The sequence below is a fragment of the Bufo gargarizans genome, chromosome 9 (genome assembly GCF_014858855.1).
Source record: "Bufo gargarizans isolate SCDJY-AF-19 chromosome 9, ASM1485885v1, whole genome shotgun sequence".
Lineage (NCBI taxonomy): Eukaryota > Metazoa > Chordata > Amphibia > Anura > Bufonidae > Bufo > Bufo gargarizans.
In genome coordinates, this window is record NC_058088.1 from 160,520,489 (window position 1) to 160,539,547 (window position 19,059).

At 46.4% G+C, this 19,059-nt stretch overlaps 1 protein-coding gene across 4 annotated transcripts in view; it reads right to left on the reverse strand.

Annotated features, from left to right (window-relative positions):
* LOC122919905 (spermatid perinuclear RNA binding protein) overlaps positions 1 to 18,821 on the reverse strand; it is a 125,991-nt gene extending 107,170 nt beyond the window's left edge. For 2 of the 4 annotated variants that reach the window (XM_044269092.1, XM_044269090.1), the window contains exon 1: positions 17,722 to 18,083. The gene's annotated coding sequence lies outside the window, so the exon portion shown is untranslated. Of the gene's footprint in view, positions 1 to 17,721; positions 18,087 to 18,727 lie in introns of those variants that run through there. The other 2 variants (XM_044269091.1, XM_044269093.1) reach the window with 2 other exon arrangements.
* Between the last annotated feature and the right edge of the window lie 238 nt (positions 18,822 to 19,059).

Here is a 19,059-nt window from a genome sequence, read left to right on the forward strand (position 1 = left end):
CTAGTTGAAATACCATGGACAACCTGTGGACCGGTGAGGTGTTGGGTTTGGAAAAACACCACCTTTGACAGTTCTTATCCTACGTCTCGAAGGCCCTGTAGATAACCTTCTCTCCCCCTCTCTGCTGTCTGGCACAGGTCCTGCACCCTGCTTCTCCCAGGTACTTTCTTTCAGGCATTAAGGCATTGTCTAAGACAGGGATCAACAACCTCTGGCACGCCAGCGGTTCTGAAACTACAACTCCCAGAATCCTCCTTTTACTTCTATGGGAGTTACAAGAACTGCATGCAGGGAGTTGTAGCTTCACAGCAGCTGGAGTGCCGAAGGTTGCTGATCCCTGGTCTAAGATAATGAAAAGTCGCAGACAAGACTTTAAATTGGCTAAGATTAAAAAAATAATGTTTTACCTCTCCTCTTTCTCCAAAACCATTGGTCTCTTCCTCTTGCTAAACTGCAGCAGTGACTTGTGGGTATACAGTATGTGACCACTGCAGTCAATCACTGAGGGCCCACTCAGACGACTGTAGTGTTTTGCAGATCCGCAAAACACGGACACTGGCCCAGTATTTGCGGACCGCACATGGCCAACATCATCAATTATGCAATTGCAGACAAGAATAGGACATGCTCTATCTTTTTTGCAGGGCCGCGGAACGGAATTCCAGATGCGGACAGCACACGTGTGCTGTCCACATCTTTTGCGGCCCCATTGAAATGAATGGGTCTGGGGTGGGGAATGGGGTTTAGCTATTATTACGTTTTGTGATTTTTTTTCTTCATTCTAATATGTTCCCTGTCTTTTTAACTCCTAATTATAGACTAAAATAAAGCGTCAGAACACTTGTCTTCTGACGTACATACGACCGACAAGTCATCGGCAGAGGTAGACGGGAGCCTCAGATTTCTAACACTTCTGATATAGAAATGACAACCCTTACTGTGAGAACAAGACCAGCATTATATATATATGCCTGTTCTGTGTAAGACGAGACGGCGCTTTAACCCTTGTTCTGGCCAAACGCGTCTTCCAATCTCAGTCTGTGCTTCATTAACCAAACACTCCTTCTCCGCACAGTGCTGTTACTTATAAGAACACCTCCACCGACAATAACATCTCAGTCTTGGCGGCTTAGAAGAATGCTTCTCTTGTAGCACTGCCGAAGGGATGAAAAGCATCTCTGTGACTGCTGTGTGTGCCCCGTGGATGTATTTGTACATCTAGCTCGAGTTACACAGGCAAAAGAACATAATCATCTATGTGCAAACCCCAGAGAAAAGCAAGAGCGCAAGGTGTCTGGTGGTTACCCATCTGTTGGTGCGGCCGGGGACCAGCTTCTAAGGCGGAAACACAAGATCAGCTCCAGGCGCTTCATACAGAATACAGGGCGCTGTGTCTGGAATGACAATCTGCTTTAGGCCTCATGCACACGACAGTTGTGTCCAGTGTCCGTTGTTACGTTTTCCGTGAATTTCTGTGGACCCATTGACTTTCAATGGGGCCGTGGAAAATTCAGAAAATGCACAGTTTGTCATCCGCGTCCATGATCCGTGTTTCCAGTCCGTGAAAAAAATACGACCTGTCCTATTTTTTTCACGGACAACGGTTCGTGGACCCATTCAAGTCAAAGGGTCCGTGAAAAAAACACGGATGCACACAAGATTGTCATCCGCGTCCGTTTTTTTTTCCCCATCATTTGCAAGGCAAAACTTGACAGATTTTTTTTTCACTTTCCTTTATGTCTGGTGATCCTCCAAAAATCAAGGAAGACACACGGAAACAGAAACGGATCACGGAACAATGGAACCCCGTTTTGCGGACCGTGAAAAAATACTGTCGTGTGCATGAGGCCTTAGGCTACTTTCACACTTGCGGCAGGACGGATCCGACAGGCTGTTCACCATGTCGGATCCGTCCTGCCGCTATTTCACCATGCCGCCGGATCGCCGCTCCTTCCCCATTGACTATAAAGGGGGTGGAGCTCCGGCGCAGCACGGCGAAAGCCGCCGGTCTAAAAAGTCCTCCGCCCCCGTCCCCATTGTAGACAATAGGGACGGAGCGGCGGTCCGGCGGCACGGCGAAATAGCGGAAGGACGAATCCGACATGGTGAACAGCCTGTCGGATCCGTCCTGCCGCAAGTGTGAAAGTAGCCTTACAGGCAATAGAGAGAACAATGCCCCTGTACATGGTTTACAATAACAACAAAACAGGACATCAAAAAATGCGATGTACCCAACGCTCCTAATGCTCTAAGTTACCACTTGATAACTATTCCCCATTGATATCAAGTACAAAATAAAATTTCTTCCACGCAGTCAACTTGTTCTCTCTGGAGCCGGAAGAACAGAGACTAGTGGTGGATTGTGAAAACAGGAGCGACAGGGCTTCGGTAAGGTGAGTATTACCTCTTTTACCGTTATTACTGCACTGTATGAGGTTTTTTAGGTGGCTGGATAACCCCTTTAACTCTTAACTTTAGTTTTACAAATGAACTGAAAGAACAAATGGAAAAAGATTAAAAACTGAAAAGTTAAATTCGGAAAAAAAGCTAGGCAGCAATAACAGGTGAAACGGGAAAAATTTGGATATTGTGCAAAGTTCATTTATTTCAGTAATGCAACTTAAAAGGTGAAACTAACACATGAGAGACTCATTACATGCAAATCAAGATATTTCAAGCCTTTATTGGTTATAATTTGGATGATTATGGCTTACAGTTTGAGAACCCAAAGTCACAATCTCAGAAAATTTGAATATTACATGAAATAAATTATAAAAAAAATAAAATAAAAAGAAGGATGTCAAATAGAAAAATGTAGGACCTCTGAAAAGTATAATCATGCATATGTGCTCAGTGCTTGGTTTGGGCCCCTCAGTACGGTGTGGCATGGATGCTATGGAAGACCAGGATGCTTTAGCCCTCAGCAAGTCTGCATTGTTCGGTCTCATGTCTCATCTGACCCATAGATTCTCTGTGGGGTTCAGGTCAGGCGAGTCTGCTGGCCAATCAAACACTGTAATCCCATGGTCATGGAACCAGGTTGTGGTACTTTTGGCAGTGTGGGCAGGTGCCAAGTCCGGCTGGAAAATGAAGTAACCATCGCCATCCTCTCCTGCATAACGGAAATGGGACGGATCTGTTATGCAGGTCCATAGACTTCTATTATGACGGAATGAATGACGGAATGCCTCTAAAGGCATTCCGTTATGCATTCAGTCATAGAATTGCGTTACGGTCCGTGGTAACGAAATCCATAACCCTGGGTTCACACCTGAGCGTTTTACAGCGCGTTCAAACGCGCTGTAAAACGCTCAAGACATGAAATCCAATGCTTCCCTATGGGAATGGTTCACACCTGGGCGTTTTACAGCGCGTACGAACGCGCTGTAAAACGCCCGACACTCAAACAAGTACTTGAGCTTCTTTGGGGCGTTTTGACGCGCGTTTGTGGCCATAGGACACTGCAGTCAATGACACAAACGCGCGTCAAACGCGCGTTTACTATTACAAAAAACGCGCATAAGAACGCGCGACAAAAACGCGCGTAAAACGCACGTTTGAGAAACGCTCAGGTGTGAACCCAGGGTAACAGAATTCACTTCTTACCAACAAATGAAGTGTGAACGAATTAGAAAATTCGCTCATCTCTAATTGTGATTCCTACTGAACCAGACAGACAATTTAAAGGGCTCAGGTCCCCTTTGCTCAGGGGACATGGATTAATTAGCCGACTAGAGTGTGACACTTTGAGCCTAGAATATTGAACCTTTTCAAAAAATTCTAATTTTCTGAGATTGCGATTTTGGTGTTTTCATAAGGCTACTTTTACACTAGCGTTTTTTTGCGGATCAGTCATGGATTTGCAAAAATGCTTCCGTTAGCATAATATAACCGCATGCAGCTGTCATGAACGGATCCAGTTGTATTAGGTCTTCTATAGTGATGACGGATCCGTCTTGAAGTTCTTGAACACCATTGAAAGTCAATGGGGGATGGATCAGTTTTCTGTTGTGTCAGAGAAAACGGATCTGTCCCCATTGACTTAGGGTCCATTCACACGTCCGTTTTTTCTTTCCTGATCTGTTCCGTTTTTTGCGGAACAGATCTGGACCCATTCATTTTCAATGGGTCCTGAAAAAAAAAAAAATAAATCAGACAGCACAATGTGTGCTGTTCGTTTCCGTTCCGCATGTCCGAAAAAATATAAAACATGTCCTATTCTTTTCCGCAAAAATCATGGTACAATACAAAGTCAATGGATCCGCAAAAAACGGAAGACATTCGTATGTCATTACGTATGTCATCCGTTTTATGCGGATTCCGTTCCTGGAAATTAAATCCTGCAAACCGAAACTTTTTTTTTTTCAATTTTTTTTTCAAAGAAATCCAAACAACTTTATTTGCTTATTGAAATTTATACGTTTCCGTTTTTTGCGGATCCGCAAAAAACGGATGACATACGGCAACATTTTCAGAAACAACGGATCCGCAAAAAACGGGATATAGAAAAATACTGACGTGTGAATGTAGCCTAACATTGTGGGCCAGGACGGATCCATTTGGCTCCGTTTCGTCAAGGGGCAGCAAAACGCTGAAGGAAGTGTTTTGGTGTCTGCCTCCAGAGTGGAATGAAGGCTGATCGGAGGCAAACTGATGCGTTTTGGACCGCTTGTGAGAGCCCTGAACGGATGTCACAAACTGAAAGCCAAAATGCCAGTGTGAAAGCAGCCCAAGCTGAAAGCCATAATCATCCAAATTATAACAAAGGCTTGAAATATCTCGCTTTGCATGTAATGAGTCTATCTCATTAGTTTCACCTTTTAAGTTGCATTACTGAAATAAATGAACTTTTGCACAATATTCTAATTTTTCGAGTTCCACCTGTATGTGCTGGTGCAGCCCCAGCTGTACAGTGATGGACTGAGTGTCAAGCACCTGTTATACAAGGATGATACAGGTGCCAACAATATGGCTCTAAGCCTGAGGTAACTTGCCAGGGCTATGGTTTTAACCCTGGTACTAAGTCTGTCCAATCTGACTGAGGTGGTCGCACGTGCTCAGTTCCCATCCTTTAACTGTCCCCAGCCATATCTGTTAGAAGCTGTGACAGTTGCAGGGTGACTGTTGTGACAGGGTCTTGCACCATACACCCTTGAGGCCAGTGGTTGTATGGGACGTACTGCTCTAGCATGGGAGTGAGGATGGAGTGGCAGCGCTGGACTGGAAAGGGCTGCGAAGGTAAATGGAAAATTTATTAATCTACAGTTTGCTAAATAAATAAAAAATATCTTGGACTAAAGATTTTGATGGCCTATCCTCAGAATAAGTCACCAATATCAGATAGGTGGGGGCCTGACACTCAGCGCCCCCACCGTTCAGCCGTTACCTGCGGGAGCCTGTGTAGTGGCCATGCTGGCGTACAGCGGCTCAGCTCCCGTTCACCTGTTCGATTCCTAAAATTCAGCAGTTTTGGCAATTAAGCTATATAAGGAAAACATCACAAGCAGTTCCCGTATAATTAACCAAGAGCTTCGTTCTGAAGTGGATTTCTCCACAGCGCTGTGATATACAACAGCAGAAAACCCCACAAAATATTGATAAGGCAAAGCAGGAAAAAGCGAAGGGATGGCGATAGGGAAAAAAAAATATATAAAAAACAGCAAAGGAAATCTGACGACTGACTAAGTAACAGTACAAGAGGATTACAACGGCACGTCAGCTGATAAAACGAAGCGGTGGACGGGCTCATCTGCTTTCTAGCTTGCGCCTAAATAGTTCCAGTAATTTATATCGCAACAACCAATTAATCACATCAGCACAAGCCAATTTAATTCTGCGTTCCAGCAATATGGTTATACAGATTAATCTAATTTCTTCAAGGGCAAAGAAGGTCACATACACTGCAGTCGGCAGAACAAGGACTTCTGATAGAGCAGGATATCTAGGAGACAGGCACACACAGGGGGGGAAAATACAGTATAGATTGAATAAAAATATGTCATAGGTCAGGGGGCGACTGAGCGCCGCAGTCATTTCATGTACACTCATCATTCATACCATCGAGAGAGGAAATTCTATTAATATTAAATGACTGAAACCCCCCTTTAAGATTATTTGACACAAGGAATTTCCTGCTCTTCATCTATATCCATTTACAGATTGAATGTAGACAACAGCGCTGCCCACAAAACCAAATCCTCGGGATATAGAGACTACATATATTTAATTTTCCAGGTCACCATATTAACCCCCAAAAAAAAAAAAAAAACACACCTAACTCCTGCCAGGACCACTGAGCCTAACACTAGTCCGACACTTCTCAGCAGTCATATCATTATCATCCCAGAGAGGAATAAAATGAAACGTATCATGCATGTAAAGATCACACAGGACCCACCATCCACAATAGGTGATATCACAGCTTATCTACTCCCCCTCCCTGCACAATCACCTCTGTACAGGTCACAAAGCATGTCTAGAAAACTCTCCCACAGAGGAGTCATCTCCTCTCTACTGAGTCTATGTGGCTGCTGTAAAGCGTACCTCTAAATAGGCAGGATGGCCCCCTCCCCCGGGTCCCCCCCATAAGAATGTTCAGAAAATTATAGATTTTTTTTTTATTCTATCAGAAAATAAAACCCAATTAGACAAGAAATGTGACACTATCTTGCTTTCATTCAAAAAAATATAGGCGATACATTCCTTTTAAAGGGGTTGTCCCATGAAAATATTCTAGTTTTCAAACCAGCACCTGGATCTGAGTACTTTTGTAATTGCATGTAATAATACATTTAGCATAGCCACTCAGTTATTCAATAAAATTGCTGTATAGCGCCACCTCCTGTTAGTTTTATTCCTTACTTCTTTGTCCTGCTCACTGAGGTGGCCGCACATGCTCAGTTTCATCCTTCAACTGTCTCCTGAGCTGGGAGAGAAATGCAGCAGAAAGGAAACGTCCTCTTAAAGGGACACTGACAGGCCGAATAAGCATAATTAGCTGTATATATGTATGCACTGGTCTTCTGTTGTGTAATAAAAACATATAAGTCTAACCCCTGTCCAACTTATGAATACTGTAAAATGATGTTTTATAACCTGATAGAATTGCTCGTCTTTCTGCCCAAGAGGCAGCGTTTCAGCTTTACTTCTGCCCAGGCAGCCGCCCCCCAACCGCCGTTTTGAAGCGCCGCCCAGCTCATCAATATTCACTTCGCTGGGCGGCTTCTGCTGTCCCCGACGTTCCGAGATCCGGCGCATGCTCAATACAAAGCTATGGGCATCGGACTCCATTTGAGCTTCAGCGCATGCGCCCAGCACCCTCACATCGCGCCTGCGTCCCCTCTGCTTCTTTGAGGCCGCTTCAGCCTCTGTGTTCTGCGCCGGGCACTTTTCTCAGCAGCGTAGAAGCCGCCCAACAAAGTGAATATTGATGAGCTGGGCGGCGCTTCAGAACGGCGGTTGGGGGGCGGCTGCCTGGGAAGAAGTAAAGCTGAAACCTGGGCAGAAAGACGAGCAATTCTATCAGGTTATAAAACACCATTTTACAGTCTTCATAAGGTTGACAGGGGTTAGACTTATATGTTTTTATTACACAATAGATTCTATTGAATAGAAGACCTGTGCATACATATATACAGCTATGTTTATTCGGCCTGTCAGTGTCCCTTTAAACTGTCAGCTTGATATAAATCTAGCAGAGCAATGAATGGGGAGATGTCTGGATCCATGTGAGGTACAGGGCTGGGTCTGGCTTTGTTAAGAGGTTGTCATGTACCATATGATGTCAGATTTTATTTTTTTACATTAATCATGGGATAACGGGATTAAGGTCTTTAATACTTTCAGTCTCATCTTGCAATATTCATTTTTTTAAAGCACATCTTTATATTCAGGCAGCATATAAAATCTGGGTTCATGGGTCTAGATATGAATAAGGGCAACATTTGTATGAAGCCGGTTGGGCTTTCTAGGATAGTCTACTGCGAGAAATATATACCGTAAAATATAAAACAAGAAATGGGGAGAGCACAGTAAAATATAGTAATATTTAACATTAAAAAAAAAAATATATATGAGTGGTAATCTAGAGGAAGAGGTTATTTCCCCACCTGCTGAACATTGGGCAGAACAGACCAATCACATGCCCGGTGACGAGCTGGACGAGGCAAAACCATATGGCGAGGCCGGGCTAGCTTACTGGCAAATACAAGATCAGATCCTAACAGAGAAATGCAGAAAAATCCTCAAATCTCCAGCCACATTAGGTGCATCAGATTGGTTATGATCGTTCTTCTCCCGTGGGCTTAGAAATATGACAAGTGAAAACAGTCCCCATTACAGCTCCTATAGGTACCCAACGTTAAATCTACCTAGTACTTACCCTCTGATACAAGTCAAGAGGCGATCACAGTGTGCGAGTCCCACATTACCCTTTAGAGAGTAAATACAGATGTCCTGGCCGTTGATTGGGTCTTTAGAGTTCTCCAAGTGCTTAATACTCAGTCTTCAACATCTGGGGTCTGACATCGGTCGGCTGTTTGAGGAGGCCGGTGGACTCTTCACAGGTCACCAACAACAGCGCCGCACACTTTATAGTGGCTGTGCTTGGTATTGCTGCCCGTGCCCATTCCTAGGCCATGCTAATGCTGAATGTGACATACCTGGCCTAGGAAGAGGCCCGCAGGCTCAAACAGATGATCGCCGGACCCTCACCGATCAGATACTGATGACCCATTCTGAGGATAGGCCATAAATATTAAACACTCGGAAAATTACTTTTAAGTAAATGTCAAAAACTATGGCTGTGTTCTTCCAGCAACAGTGCCACACCTATGGAAGGGTGGAGTCAGGTACTGCAGCTGGGCTGAGCTGTAAGATCACACACATCAGTGGACAGGAGTGGCGCTGTTTTTGAGAAAAAGTAGCTATGTTTTTGCAACCCTGGACTAGGGGTGGGAGATATAAACTATATACAATATTATCGTCATAAATTCGGGCAACAATATAGATTTTAGATATATCGCCATATCGTGATAGATGACCACGGAGCGGTACTGAATTGAAAAAGCTTCTCACTCACCGCTCCGTGACCTCCCGACTCTGCACTGGCCAGGGCCTTGCGCGCACACAGTCAGTGCCCTGGCTGATGCTGTGTGTGACGTCCAAGTCCCTCCCAGTGAATGCTGGGAAGAAGACGCGGTCCGTCTCCTGCGGACTCCATCAGCCAGACGCGCACCCTGCAGGAAAGGTAAGTATACTAGCAGGGGCCTGAATCTACCGGGAGGTGGATGGCTATGGCACGGGTCTGATGGTGCTGGCTGGGGGACATGATGATGGTGGCAATGGCATGGGGCTGATGGCGCTGGCTGGGGGACATGGATGATGATGGCCATGTAATTTGGATACACACAGAAGAAAATAATATATTGCGATATACCGTTAATGCTTCAAATTATATTGCAATATAGATTTTAGGCCATATCGCCCAGCCCTACGGGCCTGGACGCCCCTTTATTGTTTGATTGGTGGGGCCATTACCCAACCTGATATCTCTGCTAACCACCAGAAGGAAGGTGCTACAGCATTTTGACATTTTCACTACCTGGCCTTGTCAATCATAGTGGAGAGAGCACAGCAGTTGCAGAGAAGGTGGGGCCTCTAGGTGTAATGGCAACGCCCCCGTTGCTCCTAGAGGCTTATTTGCATACATTAAAATATCATTTTTCTCAGCAATGCGGGCACATATGAACATAGGACCAACACAGATGCCTCCAGCTGCCAAGTGCACATGTAACAGGTCAGCCAGTGTCATAGGTACAAAACTGCTGACAGATTCAGTTTAAAAATAAAAAATAAAATATTTGACCATTGCTGCTGTGCGCTCCACCGCTAGTCCTTAATAATGCTACTCGCCGGGTTGGGCAGAACCTCCTTCTGCCCAGCTGGAAAATATCAGAATGATGGAAATGTCAATCAGATCCTTGGTAATGATTTCATTTGTCATCCCTGTGTAATACCACAGCGGGTAAACAGCCCTTTAAAAGTACTAATACGATCTGTCAACAGCAGCTATCCTCCATGTTAATGGCTTCCAGGTAGCGTCAGATCTTAGAATATGCCTGGCTGCAGTCGTGTACCAGAACGTGGCAGCACAGTCCCATTAGCAGGTTAGATAATCTGCCCCATATGCTCCACTTCTAGCCTCGGATGGACAGCGAGTGCCACATAAAAAATCCCTGTGCAACCTGAGAAAGGACGGCGTATGCCGCAGATACAAATGAAATCCGTCGCTGCCATCACACGCAGGCCAGAACAGGACAAGGCAGCAGATTACTTATTGTTAATGTTCAGGGTCGGCCTGCAGAAAACCTAGTAAATTGAAACGGCACCCAGGGGGCCCGCTATAAAATGGCGGCTCTGTTCTGTGCAGTCAGCTAATAACTTGTTAACCCTTACTAACACGCACTGGAAATAACACGTCAATGAAGGCCAAGAAGCGGGCAGCGGAGAAGACCTTTTTATTTCCTTCATTTTACTTGGCCATTAGGTATATAATAAGACGTCTCCCTGACAAGTGTACCCTTTATACTGCTTTACAGGGGGTGTCCGGGAATAATTACTTTTTATCTAATGTCCTGAAACAGAAAATTCTAAATCTGGTATCATGCTCTGCTGCAGCCAATGATTGGCTTCAGCAGTGACATGGCTACAGGCGGCACATTACTGCTGAGGCCAGGCTTAGGCTACTTTCACACTAGCGTTTTTACTGGATCTGGAAGGGTTCAACAAAAACTCTTCCGTTACTGATAATACAACAATCTGCATCCGTTATGAACGGATCCGGTTGTATTATTATCTTTAACATTGCCAAGACTGATCAGTCATGAACTCCATTAAAAGTCAATGGGGGCCGGATCAGTTTTCTATTGTGTCAGAGAAAACTGATCTGTCCCCATTGACTTGCATTGGGGGTCATGTCAGATCCTTCTTGCTTCGCATCCCAGGATGGAAAGCAAAATACAACATGTTGCGGTTTGCTCTCCGGTCTGGGAACGCAACTAAACGGAATGCATTTTGAAGCGTTCAGTTCAGTTTTGTCCCTGTTGACAATGAATGGGGACAAAATTGAAGCGTTTTTTTTCCGGTATTGAGACCCTATGACAGAACTCAATACCGGAAAACTAAAACACCGAACATGGACCCAGCGGAGGACCGGTGAGAAGTATGAATTTTCAGGAGGCGTGCTGCGGTTATTAGATGAAAAGTAACTATTCCCAGAAAAGCCTTCTAAGGCTATGTATATGGGGTGCCTTATTACATCCAGAAAATCAGCAGCACAACACCGCGCCCGCTACGCAGAGAAGATCTTCAAAACCTCCTGTACACAGGGCGGAAATCAACCTGCGGTGCGGATTCTGAAATCAGCAGGATGTCAACTGTTTGCGTGGATTTTCAAGGCAGACTTCACCATTTGCAAAGTAAAGGGCGAGATATGGGGCGAATACGAGACAAGATCCACAAGTAAAACGTGGATTTTGGTGCAGATTTGTTCTAGGAATGCAGCGAAAACCACATGACAATCCGCATAAACTACCCTGCCATATGCATGTCCATAAGAGGACTAATTACTACAAGTTACCACACTGATAAACCATACATAAACCCGGGTGTCGGCCCCACCGATCAGAGACTTATCCACGGGATAGATCATCAGTAAGACACAGATTTAGAAAACCTTTAAGATAACTTTTGTGGACTGATCGCTAGCTGCGCGGTGGGTGCTATGACGGGCACCTAGACCACCTTTCCTTTTTTTTTTGTATTCGGCAGGATTTTAAGCATTACTCCACTTCTATCACATGATCACAGGGGCACCGACATGAATTCCATCAGCGTCAACAGCAGAAAACCACCGGATTCACCAAATGACCCACAATCACACGACCGTATGTATGTTGTGGTCCACAAAATGCGGATCTGCAATATATGGATGACATCCGTGTTGCATCTGTAATTTTTGCGTACCCATTGACTTCGATGGCCAAGAATAGGCCATGTTCTACCTCTTCCAGAACGGACATACGGATGTGGAATTCACGGAGAGAAACTCCTACCTACCAAGATCAAGACATTAGAGATGCACAATCTTACAGCCGCTGATATCAGGGGTCTATCACACAAGTGTCTCTAAGACGTTCGGACGCTGGAGGATTTCTTTTCGCACACGGTATGATTTCTACCAGAGATGACCAGTGTTACGCTGCACAATACCACCATCGAGGCCGAATTAAGGTCTCAACTTTCACGATGTATACTTCATGAGAAAAATGAAAACACTACCGTCAACTGGTATATTCCTGTCAAAGCAAAGCAAGCATGCTTGGCTGTGTTTAGAAGTCCTGTAGTGATAAATCCTTTTGTGCACTGCGCAAGCGCTGCCACCACTCCATTCACAGCTATGGGACTGACAGAAATAGCTGAAATTTCGCTTGGCTATTTTCAAAGTTGAACGACGGGTGGCCACGCGTGTGCGGCTGCTCGCTATCTATCTGTTTTAGGAATATAACCAGGGATTCGCATAAAACTTTGTTAGAATACTGTACGGAGCGAGCGTCCGTGCAGTATTAGAATGTATTGGCTCCGATGAGCCGAAGTTATTACTGCGCGAAGTCTCGCGAGACTTTGGGTAATAAACAATAGAAATGAATTTCTGAAGTTAAAACTTTTTACCGAACTCGGGTTTTCACTCATCCCTAGAAAAACCGCCACCATTTTTAAGACTGCTTGCTGTCAGTGAATGAGAGCACGCTTGTTTACATCACGAGTCACCTGCATCAAGTCTAGGCAATCCTCTGTGAGCCCAAGACATCAGTAGGGCATACAGAGACATTGAAAGTTTATCCTCTTGGACAGGGGTCAGCAATGCTCCATCCACTTCTATGGGAGTTCGGAGAAGAGCAGAGCAAGTATGCATGCTGGGAGCTGTAGTTTCACGACAGCTGGAGTGCCGGAGGTTACCTACCCCTGATCTGAAGGGGGGAGAGGTTTCACTGCCCCTCTCTTTTCCTGATGGCATCCCGGAGGCCAGGCCATTTATCTCAGAGGATGGCTAATTCTCGAAAGTCAAGAAGTACTGAGTACTTAGGGGGACATGAAAGTAGACAAGACGAATGTTACTATTCACTGACAGCTAGCACAGATCATGAAAAAGGCAAGAAATTGAAACAATATATATAACAAACAACGTACAATAAGACCATAAGAAATTTGTTAAGACAGGTAACAATGTCTGTTTACAACTGCAATGAGGGGGAAGTTATCTGCAAGATAATCCTCATCATAATAGTAGGAGTAGGACTGGGATAACAATATGACAGCTCTAATGATCTCTCCCTAGACCTAGATAAAGATGCCCACAGAAATCCACTTCCACCACGGGGGGGGGGGGGGATTCTCTGGCTGAAAATGATAAGCATGACTAAAGGAAGTTAAACAGCCATGACAGGAACAAATGATGATATCCAGAAAACCATACACCCGTTTACAAAAAGAATTTAATAAATGATATATATACTGTATATTTAATGACATTGATTATTCACATATAGATTGTTAACATGCGCAAAAAAAAAAATTACGGAGATGTCCCTTTCAATGAGGACAGGCCTGGGTATGTATCCTGGACCCCAGAGAGCACCGCACACGTGATCTATACAATGCGGTCTGGAGATTACTGCATAGAGGTAGAACACCTGGTCACTGACATTATACAAGACTTTAGTCTTTTTTTGAATCCGCTTTTGAATTTGGCTTTAAAAACAGCATAAATAAACCTGACCATGTAAACGGAGCCTTACTTTCCAGTAACTTCTGTCATCAGATGCAGTTTCCCGGCTTAAAGGAGCCGCTGACATCTGACTCTGCACAACTGCCTCCTGTGGCTTATAGTATCAGTTACCTTTAAGCAATAACTTAATATATTCAGCAATGATCACGTTACAATGTGAACGATCCTCTAGCTGTGGGAGCGAGGAGATGACAGCCCGGCAGATCGCTCCGTTAGCTAAGGGGGGCAATAACGACTACAGCCTCATATTAGGGGGGGGGGCTGCTGCTTTTAAAGCAACTTCAAGAAAGACAACAGAGTATAAACTGACAATAAGGTTCAGGGGCTGTCAGATGCAATTCCAGACATCACCAGTTTCTGCCCTGACCACAGGTACGTAGTCTAAGAATGAGCAAAACCTCACCTGAAGGGGTTAAACTGAAGGCGCAGGAGGACCTTTACCACACACTACACCACATAAGGCACTTTCACACGTGCGCCACCTGCTCCGGCAGAGAAACAGACTACCAGATTTCACCGGATCCGGCACAGCAGGATACTGCCGCTCCCACCAGATCCCATTATAGTCAATGGGGTGCGGCAGTAAGGCAATGCCGGATACTGTGTAATCCGGTAGTCTGTTCCTCTGCCGAATCAAGTGGCACAGATGTGAAAGTGCGGTAAGACACAGCGTGTACACAGGATGACATCATACACCACCACACAGGATGACATCATACACCACCACACAGGACACAGCGTGTACACAGGATGACATCATACACCACCACACAGGACGACATCATACACCACCACACAGGACACAGGATGACATCATACACCACCACACAGGACACAGCGTGTACATACAACACACTACATGATGCATAGTGTTACTAAACAGCTATGAATGTGGTAAACCACAACTAAATAAGCAATTAATATAAACTAACGTAACATCCAAAACTATAATTACTCAGAAGCGACCCAGTAAAAGAAAGTGCTGGTAAACAACCCTCCTGCTGCATGAGGAAAATCCATGCACACAGCAGGACGATGCAGCGGATTGCAGATCACTTACAGTAAATGTTGTCAGTCAGCCATAGCTGCTTGGGGCAAGCAAAATATACATTATCAGGATGTACCGGAAGCACATGGAGGCACCGTGCCGCCACCGGCAGCAGCAGCACATGGAGGCACCGTGCCGCCACCGGCAGCAGCAGCACATGGAGGCACCGTGCCGCCACCAGCAGCACATGGAGGCACCGTGCCGCCACCGGCAGCAGCAGCACATGGAGGCACCGTGCCGCCACCGGCAGCAGCAGCACATGGAGGCACCGTGCCGCCATAAACCAGTAACTGTAGGTTACAGCAGCAATGTACAGGTTAAAGACCTGCCAATATAATAGCACATGGCTTCTGTTGTCATCTTAAGTGTCATGCCTTCCCACTATGACACAGGGGCGGCTCATGATGAAGGCTGGAGCTGCGCAGTATTCCTGCGGGTCAACCTCCCTCACATACGTTCAGCTGTAATTGGATTATGATGAATAGCTCCAAATTTTCAAAGCTCCTAAAAAGGTATAATTCCCTTCTACTGCCCCTGCCTGCAGTCTCCCTGTGACTTTCCCATATGATTACAGAATTTCTGGGCTACATGAGCACACAATGCCCCCATTATACGGCTTAAGGGAGCGGCTCCTTACACTTGTCTGCACTGGGACCCCAGATGTAGCGTGCGCCCTAAGAGCAGCGGGGGGGTTGTACATGGCTTTATTTATGATTTTGCGGCGTGTATGCCGAACCATCCACTTCAATGGGGCTTTGTGTGCATTTTGTGTCCGTATGTCTGCATGGCCGTTCCGCATTACGGACATGGATAGGACTGTTCTATTAGAGGTTTCGTTCTGCAAAATGCACACAGCAGGTATCTGTATTTTGCGCATCCGCAAAACATCCAACAGTCGTGTACATGGGCCCCAACGCTGACATCAATAGGTGAAGCAGGCAAAACCACAAGCATGTGTTTGGGCCCCTGCACACGAGGTCGGCACTGGGGTTTACTCCGAAAAAAAAAATATATAAAAAAAGCCAGAAATAACCACTGATGTTTTTGGGCCACCTGCATTCGTTGGCCCTTTGCACACAGTGGCCCAGATTTACTAATCCTAAAGCCTCGTTCACACGTCAGTGAATTGCGGACGTATCCTTTTTAATGTGTTTGCTCAGAAATCATAATTTGTTTATCTTTTTTTTTTTACAGACTGGAGACACGCACAACTACAAGTACGTCCACTGAAGTCTAAAGGTCCGCGAAAAACCACCGAAACAACACGGGTGGCATCTGCAATATGGCAGTGGTTTCGGCGGACCGCCGGTAGGAGATGCTCTGGAAATTAATTTCCAGCTGAGCAGCCTCCGTGAAATATGGATGACGCATAACAGGCAAAAAAAAAACGGACACAGACCGAACACGGACAGACCTGGAGCTGATCACAGGGGCTCAGGCTGGATGGCAGAAGAAAATGAACCAAACAAGGATTCTTCACAGATGAAATACGGACAGATTTTCCACAGAAGTCAAAAGGACACGGAAAAGTGAACAAGATAGTTTTTCACGGACAGCGCACGTACCCACTCAGCACATGCACTACTTTGGCGAGTGACGCGGGCCAAAAAAGCCCATTGAAGTCTATGGGTCTGTAAAAAACCATTGACAACACAGAGGGCATCCGCGTTTGGTCCGTTTTTCACTGATCACTGGTAGAAGATGCTCTGGAAATAAATTTTTCAGATGAGCGGTGTCCATTGATTAAAGGTTGACATGCGGAGGGGGAAAAAAAAAAACGGACACGTGGACAGACCTACAGAAGATTTACCACGGGCGCTGAGGCTGGATGATAAGTCTGGATGGACACGTCTCTCCGACTCGATACCATTTAATGGTTACCTTAATTTGAAACAGATTTTTTTGCCAGATTTGTAACAATTTTAGTGCATCTTGGGCCTTTATAGCGTCCCCCACAGAGAAAGTGATGTCAAAAAGACTAAAAAACAACATCCCAAGAGCTCCAGCACGTTACTGAAGACGACAGAAAGACAAAAAAAGGCACCTAAACAGCAAAAACAACTGCTTGTATCCTGGACTTCATATTCCACACAGACCTACAGCTAAGATCTAGAAATGGCGCCGTCACCGCAAAAACAACAAAAGTCCAGAAGGAAAGCTGCAAAAAAACGTATACGTGAAAGCAGCCACACAGACGATACAAACTCTACCACCTCCAGTATTCACTGTGTATAGTGTGCTGGTGCCAGGGCGAGAACACCGACACCTCGCTGTGCCAGGCTGTGTTTTGCTCAATTATCACCCTCCACGTTTTTCTTTTTTTACATTACCTTTAGGGAATATCATCTGCCATTTATATTGTCTTAACAGACTGGAGAAGAAACATTGGATAATGGAAGATACGACGCCTGCGCTACCCTCCTAAATGCCCAACTGTACACCGAGAAAAGGTAAAACTATCAAAAAACAACAACTAGAAAAACAACTAGACAAATAGTGCAAAGACAAAGCCAGCGAAGATCACATTAAACATCAGAAGAGTGGTCAGCAGGAGCAGCTCGTCCCAAAGTTCCACAAGTGCCCGGAGGAGTGCGTACCCCTTACCTCTCCCACGGCGCGTATACACCCCGTATGTAGCTGCACGCCGCCGATGAATGAGCTCACAGGCACCTTTAACACACCGAGCAGATCGCAATGCTAAGGAACAGGTTAGTCCGGCCGTGTAACCAGGCAGGTGGAAAGGGAATAAAAATACGTAACACATGACAACAGCCCATAAACATACAGCGGCAGAGGCGGCGATAACCAGCGCGCGCACAGCAGGTACCTGAGCCTCATCCTCCAGTCATCCGAGCAGCTTCTCTCAGCACAATCCGTCCCGCAGCAGCAACGTGAAGAACTGACTGGAGTCAGAGGGACACCATCTGGCAGACCTGCTGGGGGGGGGGGGGGCGCATAGCGCATGTGCAGGAGCCAGAACAAATCCCTATTCATGAAGAGGTGCTCGAAAGAAGAAGGAGTACAGGCAAACAAGTCTGGACCACTGAGCGCACACTACACCGCGGTACAGCAGTGTCAGCGCAGCGCACAACCTGCCCTCCTAAACTCTTCACGCCGGCGTATATCGGCAGCAACCATGACAACGCTAGCCGTACACAAACCGCAGGGACCATGTGCAGGACTGATAGATACAGGACACCCACCAGGCTTCTATTCACTGACTGCCATCAGGTCACCCTGAGCTACATGCCACAGTTCTCACAATCAGAAGCCCTCCCCCCTCTAAGTTAATCCAATTTGGACTGATGGCTGTACTTCTTTCTGATCAAGGACCCACAGACACATCAATGAGGCAGAATTTGATCGCCAGCTCTGAGGTCCACATTGATTTGATCCATGGTGCTGATTTCTGAAGCCGACAGTAGGAGGCACAGAGCAGGACTGGTGCCCGGGCGGATGCAGCATCCCGTGTGTGGAGGACCACAGCTGGGCTGCAGGGGGATGATGGGAGCAGGTCGTGCTGCATTAAGTGCTCCGGTGCAGGATCACATAGCAGCACAAAGGCTCCCGAGTAACTTCCCATCCCACATGCGCAGCGCTCCCCACTACTGCCGCACATGTATTATGGATGAGATGCAGATGGCGCAGAGGGCACACTGACAGGGCACACGGCTGCTCCCCTCACACGGTGCCCGGACCGCCGGTGCCGCACTCAGGACAACTCTCTGCAGACATTAGCCTCTATGCACACCGCACACGTCTCTACAGCAGCGGCTTCGTCCCGGCCTCCCCCCGTCTTATTCAACCCCCCCACGAGCCGCAGCATTAGTTACCGGTCTCCCGGTGATGCTCCGCCGCCTCCTCCTCCTTATCCTCTTCACACACCAAGCAGGGCGCGAGCCCAGCGCCGAGCACGTGACCGCGCTACCTGCTCCGATTGGCCGCCAGCCTCCCGCAGCCCCGCCCCCTCCTCCTGCACCTGAGGGGGACGCGCAGTCAGCGCACGTACTGGGCAGGCACCTGAGCGGGGGGCGCGCCGGGGCGGACGAGCACGGAGGCTGCACCTGAGGGAGAGCTGCGCTGCGGCGGCTACTACCTTCTCCTCATAACCCCCTGCCGGGGCTGAGCGTGGCATCAGTGAGCCCTCCATAGTCTGTGCACTGCG